Consider the following 10,735-nt stretch of genomic DNA (forward strand, 5'->3'; position numbering starts at 1 on the left):
ATATACAAACTAATTTCTAAGAAACATATGTACATGTGGTTGTAGGTATACTACAGATACACATTCACAAGCACGTATAGCTGGAAAGTAAATAGTTTAGGGAGACTCATTTAGATATTACAAAAACATGAGAGCTTTTGGAAACAAAATTAAATTTAATAAGATAATTATCTGGTAGAAAGCTATAAGTGAGATCTTCATGTAAGAAAACTTAGTAAACTGCATTAAGATAACTGTTATTTAGGTGCTTAAATGGAATTGTTTGGGAGAATTTCTTGCTTTTGTTATACTGTACCCCTGCTTTATTTCTCCATTACAATGATTTCATTGTGAACATGCCTGCTCGTAACGTAATTTTAGCAAATGTTTAAAAGTATCTCCCAGGCTGAGGGCATTAAGTTTTACATAAGCTGTGTGTGCGATGTTCTGCTTTATTGCAGCTGTGTCCATGGACCTATCATGTTTATGTAAGCTGCAGGCGACTGCCATCATCTTTAGAACATCGAGCCAACTGCTCTTATCTCTTTAAGATTCTCTAACAGCTAAAATAACATTGGCAATAAGCACATCAGGAAATAAAGATCCATTTCAGGAACGGACTTCCCTACAATGCTGCCTATCTGATGGTTGAATAGGCCCATAAGTGCTTTGTAGCTTCTGCAGATAATCAAGAATGGGATTTCTGTTCAGATTTCTATCCTCAGAAGGAGGCTATTTTCACTTTGGAAAGAGACTATGTTCAGATAAAACCACATGTGTGAGGGTTTCACTGGACCATTTTTATGGCATTATGTGGACTTCTTTGGTTCTTTTTGGAATTAGGGGGAAATGCCTGGCTAATTTGAATAGCGGATAATGTAGCCAACAAGTTGGCTTGGTTTTATGGGTTATTCCTCCTATACTTCACATGAAACTAGTTATATGTACGTTTTATATTCCTCTCCTTTTTAACTCCAAAACCTTAAAATCAGTGGTACTGATTCAATCACAAAGTCAAAATAAACATTTTCCAATTTAGAAAATAAGTTTTTGGGGGATTTGAAAAAGTGTGAACATAATAAAATTATGGCAATATCCTGGAGCATACAATTGAAATTTAGAAGACTGGAATAGGAGGGCATTATAATATTTGTTTTTTTTTTTGTTTTTCATTTTCTAGTCCTACTCATTTTCTGTGCATTTTATTTGTTTTTGTCTTTATGTAATCTGCAACTGGATTGAATTAGGTAGTAGGAATTAGAATTATTTGTCTTTACATGTTTTACCCTTTAGATTTCATCTAAAACAACAAAAATTTGAAAGAACACTTTTGTGCCTAAGAAATATCCTGGAACCAAACTATGATTTACCCTTTTGACATAATGAGCACTATCAAAAACAATGAGATAAATAAATAATTAGTCTGAGAAAAGAGGGGTGTTCTGCTGTTCACAATAATATAGTACTATTTAGTTAATGTGTTTATAAATATGTTTTTAAAATGCAATATTCTAGATTTACCATCCTGGTATACCATAAATATGAGTTTTGATATATTTTTTTTTTGGTGGTGGAGCAGAAATGAGGAAATATATATTAAATAAAATTAAAGAAACCATAAAATATATATAATGATTTATGGCTAATAGAAAGCAATGTTTCTAAAAAATCTTATATACATAAATGTGATTCTTACTGAAGCATATATATTAATAAAAGCATAATATGCTAATTAGGACTTCTTGCAGACGTCCGTCCATACAGACAAAGCCACAGCAGCTGCAAGGGCCTAGGGCTGGCAGCACAGGCAGGCGGTGACACGTGGGAGAGGAGAGGCAGGCCGGTGCCACAGGCCGATCCAGTGCTGCGGCCCCTTTTGCAGAGGCCTAGGGCTTAGGCAGCTGTGAGCCCCAGCAGCTGCGAGGCGCAGGGTTCAGGCCTCGCAACCGTGGTGGCCAGCATTGGCAGCAGCAGCGGGGTGATGGGGGAGGCACCTTCCCCTGATCAGCCGGTTGCCACCCGCAGAGGGAGGCCAGACTGCAGCCTAGGCCCGCTCCTCATAGAGAGTGTGCCTAAGCCTTCAGTAGGACATCCCCTGAGGGCTACCAGACTATGAGAGGGAGCAGGCTGGGATGAGGGACCCCCCAACCCCACAAGTGCATGAATTTTTGTGCACCGGGCCTCTAGTTTCAATATAATTGTCAAGTAGTAAAGGTATATGTTATTAGGGCCTAATATGTATCTTAAAATTAGTTTTATCATGAATTTAGATAAAAGTTTAAATATTTTCTGGAATTACACATTTCTATTTAACTTTGTAAACATAGTGGTCTCTCATGATATTTAGTGAGGATACAGAAAATAAAGAGGCTTTTAATACTCATATCATATGCTAAAAGATAATTTTTATACTATTCATATCAGATGCATGAAAGTATAGCACATGAGATAACTTAAGTAAAGAAAATGAAATGAGCATAAATAAAGGAACAACTTTCAGTTATTTTTTAGTTTTGGTAAAAAGCTATACATATTTAAGCATGGCATTATTTTCTTTACTTTTTGACAAGTATTACTGCAGATTCATGACTGTGTTACTTCAATTTAACTGAAATTTTCTCTTAATGTCAGTTTTCTATAATCTTTTCAAAGGGAAAAAATCAATAGAGTCAAGTAATGTGAATAAATAGTTAATTCCTTACACACACACACACACCCCCCCCCCCCACACACAGTATGTAAGGAATTAACCATTTCCAATGTTTTCCATATGTTGTATTAAGCATTGGGAATATAGGTATGATTAAAGTTCAGGACTTTATAAAGCTCAGTATAGAACAAATAACAATAGTACCAACAACAGTATAAGTTAAATTTTTTAATGCTAGGACATATAAATGCATGTTACATATTAGTGCGTTCTCAAAGTAACCCTGTGAGAAGACTCCATCTTTATATATGTCACAGGTGAGAACCTTCATTGTTCAAAGTTTTATGGAGCTGGAATGTATAACTACGAAGCCTTTAATTCTCTTCAAAAGATCTCCCTGGGGAATCAGGATAATTCACAGAACAGCCCAGTTTTCTAGGCTAGGATTTTAATGTATATTTTTCTCTGAAATTCTCCTTGGTAAATTTCAATGACAGTTCCGTTTCCCCATTTGAAAATGTGGAGTTAAGTAGTCCAAACCTCAAGGTTTCTCTTTTAATTAACACAAAGTTAGGGACTCAGAAGACGACAAAAAACTGAAAAGCTTTGTGCAAAAAAAAAAAAATTAAATTTGGCATATTTAAAGAAAAGTTAAAAACAGGTGTGCAAAAAAAAAAAAAAAATGGAAGCGACACATGAAGGATGAAGGTTGACTGGAAAGAGCCTTAAAATAAGAGAATCAGTGGAATGATCACATGCCCATGAACCACATTGTTTATCAAAGAGGTTGGACTGGGAATGGCTGGGCTGACTCTCCCGTGGTGGATAATTTGTTAAAGCATGGCTTCATCCCCCAAATGCTCAAAATGTTCTTAGTCGGGACTATTGGAAACCTCTATGCAACTTTATAGACGCAGCTTTGTCTACGCAGGTTTTCTCTTTTGGTTAGTTAGTTTGTTTTCAAATTTACCTACCTTGGACCTTCTGAACCAACTGCTATGTTAATAGATAAAGGCAGAGGAAAATCAGATGATTCAGATTTGTGTTTCCATAACTCCCTGAGCTACCAGCACATTCTCAAGCCAGGCAGTCTAAAAAAGAGCACATACGTGCATAAAGGTCAGTTCTACCCTTCTAAACTCTTTCTTATTTACCCTCGATTTCATTTAATGTTATGAACATCCCTTCAGTTGGCCAAACAAACCTCTGAATCATGTCCAATTTTTCTTATTCTCCTTATAGAACTGGCCAGACACTTTCTAAATTTGTCAGTCCATTCTTCTCTATTACTATATTTCTTAGTTCGTATACTTAATACTTTCCAGAAATAATTGCAATATCCCCCTACAGGTTTTTTTCTGCCCTATCCTCTTAACATGCCTGTCTACTCCATGAAAATATTTAGGGACACAAAATAATACCAGTACGTTTGAATGCTGCTGCTCTGGGAAGTGTGAGAACACCTTTTGCGCAGCAATATGCACTTCCTGAATGAGGCAGCAGAGAGAAGCATATTTAAATATTCAATGTTAGGTGATTACAGTTTATTCATCTGTACTAAAAGAAAACCCAGTTTTGAATAAGCAGATTGAGAAGAGGGAAACGTTTCTAGCTCTTTTATCATAAACTTCAATGTCTATCAATTTTTGGAACCAATTTATAGGGAAAACAGCTAAGCCTTGAAGAAAGCATCACAATGATAAAAAATATTTCTGAAATTTAACTTAGGAACACTTCATTTATTTCCTGAACCAATACGGCTTTTTTTTTTTTTTTTCCGACACAGACTTAGACAAAATAGGTACGAGGGAACTATGGGGAATTCTCAAAATCATCAAAAAGTCAGCTGGAATAGCACTCACCAACCATATTAAATTGTAGTCCCATTGAATAAAATACTGATAGATATCAGATGAGTTGATATCAATACACATGCATATACATATATATACACAGAGAATGAAAATCCCTTTGTGGGGAGTCAGAATGAGTTACCCCAAGGTGTGGCTCTGTGGTATACAGATTGTTTTGAGCTAAAGGCAACTTTAGCTGTAGGCTCAAGTGAAACTCCCTCCATCCTCCCCATTCCCACTACCTAGGAAAGTTTGAATTAGAGGCCTTACCCATAAGAGATTATCAGAGATAACTTTTTTTTTTAAGTCTTCACCAAAGGATATGTTTTTATTGATTTTTAGAGAGAGGAAGGGGGAGAGAGAGAAACATCAATGTGAGAGAGAAACATCAATTAGTTGCCTCCCTGATAAGGGATGGAACCCACAAACTAGGTAGGTGCCCTGACCAGAATCAAATCTGCAACCTTTTGGTATAGGGACTACGCTCCAACTAACAACCACCCGGGCAGGGCAGAGAGAGCTACATCTGACCTATCTATATGGCGGGACAAACTTCTATTTACTAAACATCTGCTCTTATCATCGGCAATGACCTTTGAAGCCCCCGAGGCACCTTACCACATCCTTAGCTCAGGATATTTTATACATTCATGTTCCTTTCTACCACTGAATGTCCTGTACATGTGTGTGTGGGGGGAGGGTCTCTGACTCTCCCATGTAATGTGAGGTATCCATACATATGTTTGCATTAAATTTGGTTATATTTTCTTACTAAACTGTCTCATGTTTATTTCATTATTAGACCAGCAGAAGGATCTTGGTGGCAGCAAAATGTTTGTTCCAACCCCACACTTCCTTACAGAAGAATTTCAACTAAATATATATTTACAAGTATAGAACCAAAATAACAAATTCAGAACTAAGGAATTAGAAAATCATTAAGGGTTATTAAGAGCAGCTCATTGAAATTTTAACAATGAACAATGCACTTGCATAATTGATCTAGATAGTCCACAAATTATTTAGTAATTAGAAAGAGAAAAATAGTAACTTCATAGTGGAGAAATATGGTAGATACCACCTCGATCAGGTCACCAATCTTAACCTAACCTAATCTCACTAACAGTGATCAAAGAAAAATCAGTGTAACATATTTGTAAAATCATAATGGAAATTTACTAATTTCAATTGGTAAATATGACATATATTATTTTAATTCTATAAATAATCACCAACCATTGACTTTTTAGATGTATCTTTAAACCTTACATCTGTCTTCACTGAGCTTTAATCTGCCCAAAAACGCCACTAAGAATATTATTCCAGTATTCAAAGGAGGGATCACCTACTCAGGGAAAATGCCTCTTCCGGGGAGACCGGTTGCTTACCAGGCGAGAGTAATTTACCACCAATGTGTCTCCCAGTTAGACTCCAAACTTCATGAGGAGTAAGGGGAATAGAAAACTATTAATCATTTATTTTAATCAACCATGATTCCAGGGACAAATGAGAAGCTCGTATATATTTGTTGAAAAGAATCAATAAAAGAATATATATAATTTATACACTAGAGGCCTGGTGCACAAATTTGTGCATGGGTGGGGTCCCACGGGCTAGCCCAGATCGGGGTGGAGGGGGCCAACCAGTGGTGAGGCCAGCCGGGGTGAGGGGCCACGAGCAATTGGCTGGCCAGCCCTGCCCCCTGGTCAAACTCCCAAACTCCTGGTCGAGGGGACAATTTGCATTTTAGCCTTTTATGATATAGGACTAGAGGCCTGGTACATGAAATTCATGCATGGGGGGAGGGGCCTTCAGTCCGGCCTGCACTCTCTCCAATCCAGGACCCCTTGGGGAATGTCTGACTGCCTGTTTGTGCCCGCACGTTTAACAGATGACAGCTCCATTATTGTTTCTTTTAATGCTTAAACCCATAGGAATTAGTAGGTATTCAAAGTATGTATACATTTTGGGGGGACACCCTGTATATCTCTAGTCAGCGGTGAAAGGGAGCAACGGCGGGTTTGGAACCTCCACACAGGGAACCTCGCTCACTCCCTGCATGTCTCTCCACTTTCCACCTTTGCCGGCAGCGGGAGAATCAATGTTTTCTTTCATTAACTCGGAAAAGCACGTCCTGTCACCCGCTGCCTGGCAGGAGTGCAATAGGCCCCAAAGGAGTGAGGCTCAGTCAGGGCAGCCTTTGCTCATGGGTGCTGGAACCCAAAGTGCACATTCCTCCTCTGCAGTCACCCCGACTATCCCACCGTTTCACTGAGAGGACAGAACTGCTCGCCTCCTCTAGGTTCCCAATCTTGAACACTGACCAAAGGCACCTCACCGAGGGCCGACCATGCCCACCAGGTGTGTCTGTCTGCACCTGGTCCCGCCTCAGCACCTGCATTAGCCCCACAGAGGTGATCTCATTGCTGCACTGGCCTCCGTGGGAACAGGCATCACCACTCCGCCCTCTCACTGTCATCTCACAGGTGCCCACCCTCAGCACTCAGAACACCCAGACACTCTCCAAAGGACGTGAGTGTGCCAGAGGGGACATGTGCACATCCTGTGGGGGATGTAGGAATTCTGGGGTTGATGGAAGTGCGGCAGAGGGGTGGGGGGAACTTGCACACGCCATGGTCCAGGACCGTTGCAGGTGCACATGGGTAACAGTATGCAGGGGGACATTTGCACACCTGGCGGGGAGGAGAGGATGCACCCCAGAGGCCTGCAGCTGCATAGATCTGCCAACTCCTGTGGTGCGGCCAGGACGTCAATCTGGCCTGTCATGGTGACTGTCCTTGTGATCTTGTGATCGCGCACCTTCTGGGCCAGAAGGCAGGACTTACGCAGCCACTCCTCAGCACTGATGGCCTGCAGGCGCTACTTCAGCTTGGCCCACAGGCTCCGCTTGGCGCACTCACAGCTGCCACCGCCACCATGTGGGGAGTACAGGCCGCCCTCTGCCAGCCCGCCTCCCCCGCCCAGAAGCTCTCCACACACACTGCCCACAGGACTGGAGCAGCCTGGGCGGGACAGGGTGCCTGTGTGCGCTACCCACCAGGCCAGAGTGCACTGCCCACAGACGCTCCCACGATGCAAGCGTGCCACCCGGCTGCCACCATCTTTGTCGCAGAATGACCCTCAGTTTGCATATTCTCGCCTTATTGACTGTGGGTGCCACCATTTTGTCATGGAGTTATGGAATATTTGCATATTCCCTCTTTATTAGATAAAATAACCAAAAATAAATAAATAAATAAAATGGTGCATTTACTTTTTTTGAAGAATCTGGTAAATATTTTTTTTCTGTCAGATATGTCATTAGGTAGAAATATATTTTTAATATATTTTTCCTATGATCCTTTCATTTTCCCCTTTGTGTGGACATGGGCATTTATTTTTGTAACCTTTCATAATAGTCACATCAAGACAATGGAAAGACAGACAGGATTTTTATAAAACATCACAATGCTAAGGCTCTATGGAAATGCCAGTTTCTAGAAGAACCCCAGGGCTCAAACATTTAATACCAAAGGAGTAATAAAATCTAAGATTAGGCACTCAGATATTTTACCATTTCTTTAAATGTGGGATCCGGATAAGTTTTTAATTTATCATTTTCCAAATATGATAGTTAGTATTTTATTGTTTCATTTAATAATTTCAACAACACTATAAAATAAGTATTATGATACCCAATTTTAAGATGACAAAATTGGTATTCAAAAGTTTAAGTAGTATTGTCTGCGACACAGGTCATATGTGGTAACAATATTCCGCCTATGGTTGCATTTACTGAAAAGTTGGGCACCTGCACACTGTTATTTCTGACTTCCATATAAATGGCTTATATTCTCTATTCCCTCACCTGTAAAGAACTTGGAGTACATACTTGTTCTAATCAGTCAAATGAACATTCTTCTCACCTACATAAAGTAATTTCTGACCTTTTTCAGCTCGTGGCATACATAAATTACTAAAATTCTGCAGCACACCAAAAATAAATATATTTTTGACCAACCTGACAAAAAAAGGTATAATTTTGATTCATTCACAACAGACAGCTATTGTTGTTTTGGCTGCTGCCTTTATTTATTTATTATTTATTTTTACAATAAAAGGGAAAAGAGGTCAGTACTTCTAACTAGTCAGGTATTGCATATTTTAAAAAGTATTTAAATTGTTGGTCTAAAATATACCCCAGGCTGTAGCAGTTTGAAATTGTTATCGATGTTATCATATTTCTCAAACTTTTGTTGTGCACAAGCTCCATAAAAAGCTCATTTTCTTCCTATGTCCAATTACTGTTCTTTTTATCTGCCAGTTTCTGAGAACCAGACTTAGTCATTATATGAATAATGACTGTAGCTATTAAGAGTGACTTGGAAGTTTTAGTCAAGCACTTGGGTCACCAAAGAAAATAATTAAAATACTAGTGTGTATCAAATCTTTCTTCCAACACTTTGCCCCTCTTTTGTTTTACCTGGCAATTAAGGATGAGATCACAGGCTTTTACAAGTGGCACAGCTGTGAAGTGAGAACATTGTGCCTTTCAGAGAACAACTGGGAAAACAACAGTAACAATGTTCCATTAAACCTCAAGTGTCTGTGGCAGAAATTGAGCGCTGGAGTTAAAAAAGGCAATAGGAGAGGAGCCTGTAAAATGATGGTCCTTAAAACAAGAGGCAGTACACATTCTGCTTTTCAACAAAAGTAAAAAGAAAAATGAGTTATAAAATTTTACAATTATTTGATCAAAGTTGCATGTTACATCATAAAATAATCTAATCGTCTTTAAAGGCTTAAAACAAACCAAAAAAAAGCAGCCCCATAGGCCGTTGCAGTGGAAAAACACTTGATTCACAGTTCCAAGAAGCAACAAACTTAACAATTTTTAAGATTCCTCCTTGCATCCCCTTTCTTTTGTTCCAATTTAACTGTATATCTGGAAATGTCATACTTATAATTTGCTTCATGAAATTTGCAATTTTTTCATATTACCTACTTCCTAAAATGAACATTAACATTTATCATATCTCCCAAACCCATGGCCTTTACATTCACCTTCTATTTGTATATCAACATCCAGAACCCGGCACATGCCCTGAATAGGAATCGAACCAGCAGTCTTTCGGTGTATGCGACGACACCCAACCAACTGATTCACACCAGCCAGGTCTTTCTCACACTTTCTAAAAAATACATATATTTTTAATTGATTTCAGAGAGGAAGGGAGAGGGAGACAGAGATAGAAACATCAGTGATGACAGATAATCATTGATCAGCTGCCTCCTGCACACCCCACACTAGGGATCAAGCTGGCAACCAGGGCATATGCCCTGACTGGGAGTTGAACTGTGTGACCTCCTGGTTCATAGATTGATGCTCAACCACTGAGCCACTCTGGCTGGGCTCTCACACTGTTATGAGAATGAAAGCTCTGTTTGTTTGTTTTCGTTTTGTTTTCAGCTATGCTATGATCATATTTCCCTGCTTATACAACTTTTGTTAATATCCTGAAATTAAAAAAAAATGAAAAAAACTCTTCACTTAATTTTTTTAGAATTTTCTATGTACTTCTTATGAATTCATCTCTACTTTCTGGAGGACAATTCTCCAGTTTATAGACCATAGGGAATAAGTCAGTTTAATTTCTTATTTTCTTCCTCTTGGAAGTGATTTCCCTCAGAATTTTGAACACATGATTATATGATCTTAAAATTTTGGTCTCTCTGTTGAGAAGTTCCATGCTGCTCCATTTATTAATCCTTTGCATGTAATTCACTGCCTTTACATCCTCTTTGTAAGAATATGAGGTTTCCCTTTACCCATTCTGTTTTGAAATTTCACAACGGTATGCCTTGGTATGTCCTTGAGAAATTTTCTTGACTTGTTTGATAATATTCCTCCCCTCATTTTCACCATAGGCGTTCAAGTTCCTAAACTCCTATTATTGGGGTATTGGACTTTGTGAATTAAATCACTGAATTCGCAGTTGTTTTATATTGTACATCAAATTTTCCATCTTTTAGAGAAGATTTCTTTGCTAGAGAGTAACTTGATCTTCTAATTCTATTACATTTTATCTTTATTGCATTCTTACTTTAATTTCCAAGAGTTCCTTTTATCCTCCTTTAAAAGGCTAATATTTTCTTTGAAGTTTCTTTATCCCTCTGTTTTCTTAAATTTCTTTTAGTTGATTTATTTTTTTTTTCACTGCTTTTCAAATTTGGGCCTTTCTAGAGAAGTATA

This window comes from Myotis daubentonii, chromosome 3 (genome assembly GCF_963259705.1).
Source record: "Myotis daubentonii chromosome 3, mMyoDau2.1, whole genome shotgun sequence".
Lineage (NCBI taxonomy): Eukaryota > Metazoa > Chordata > Mammalia > Chiroptera > Vespertilionidae > Myotis > Myotis daubentonii.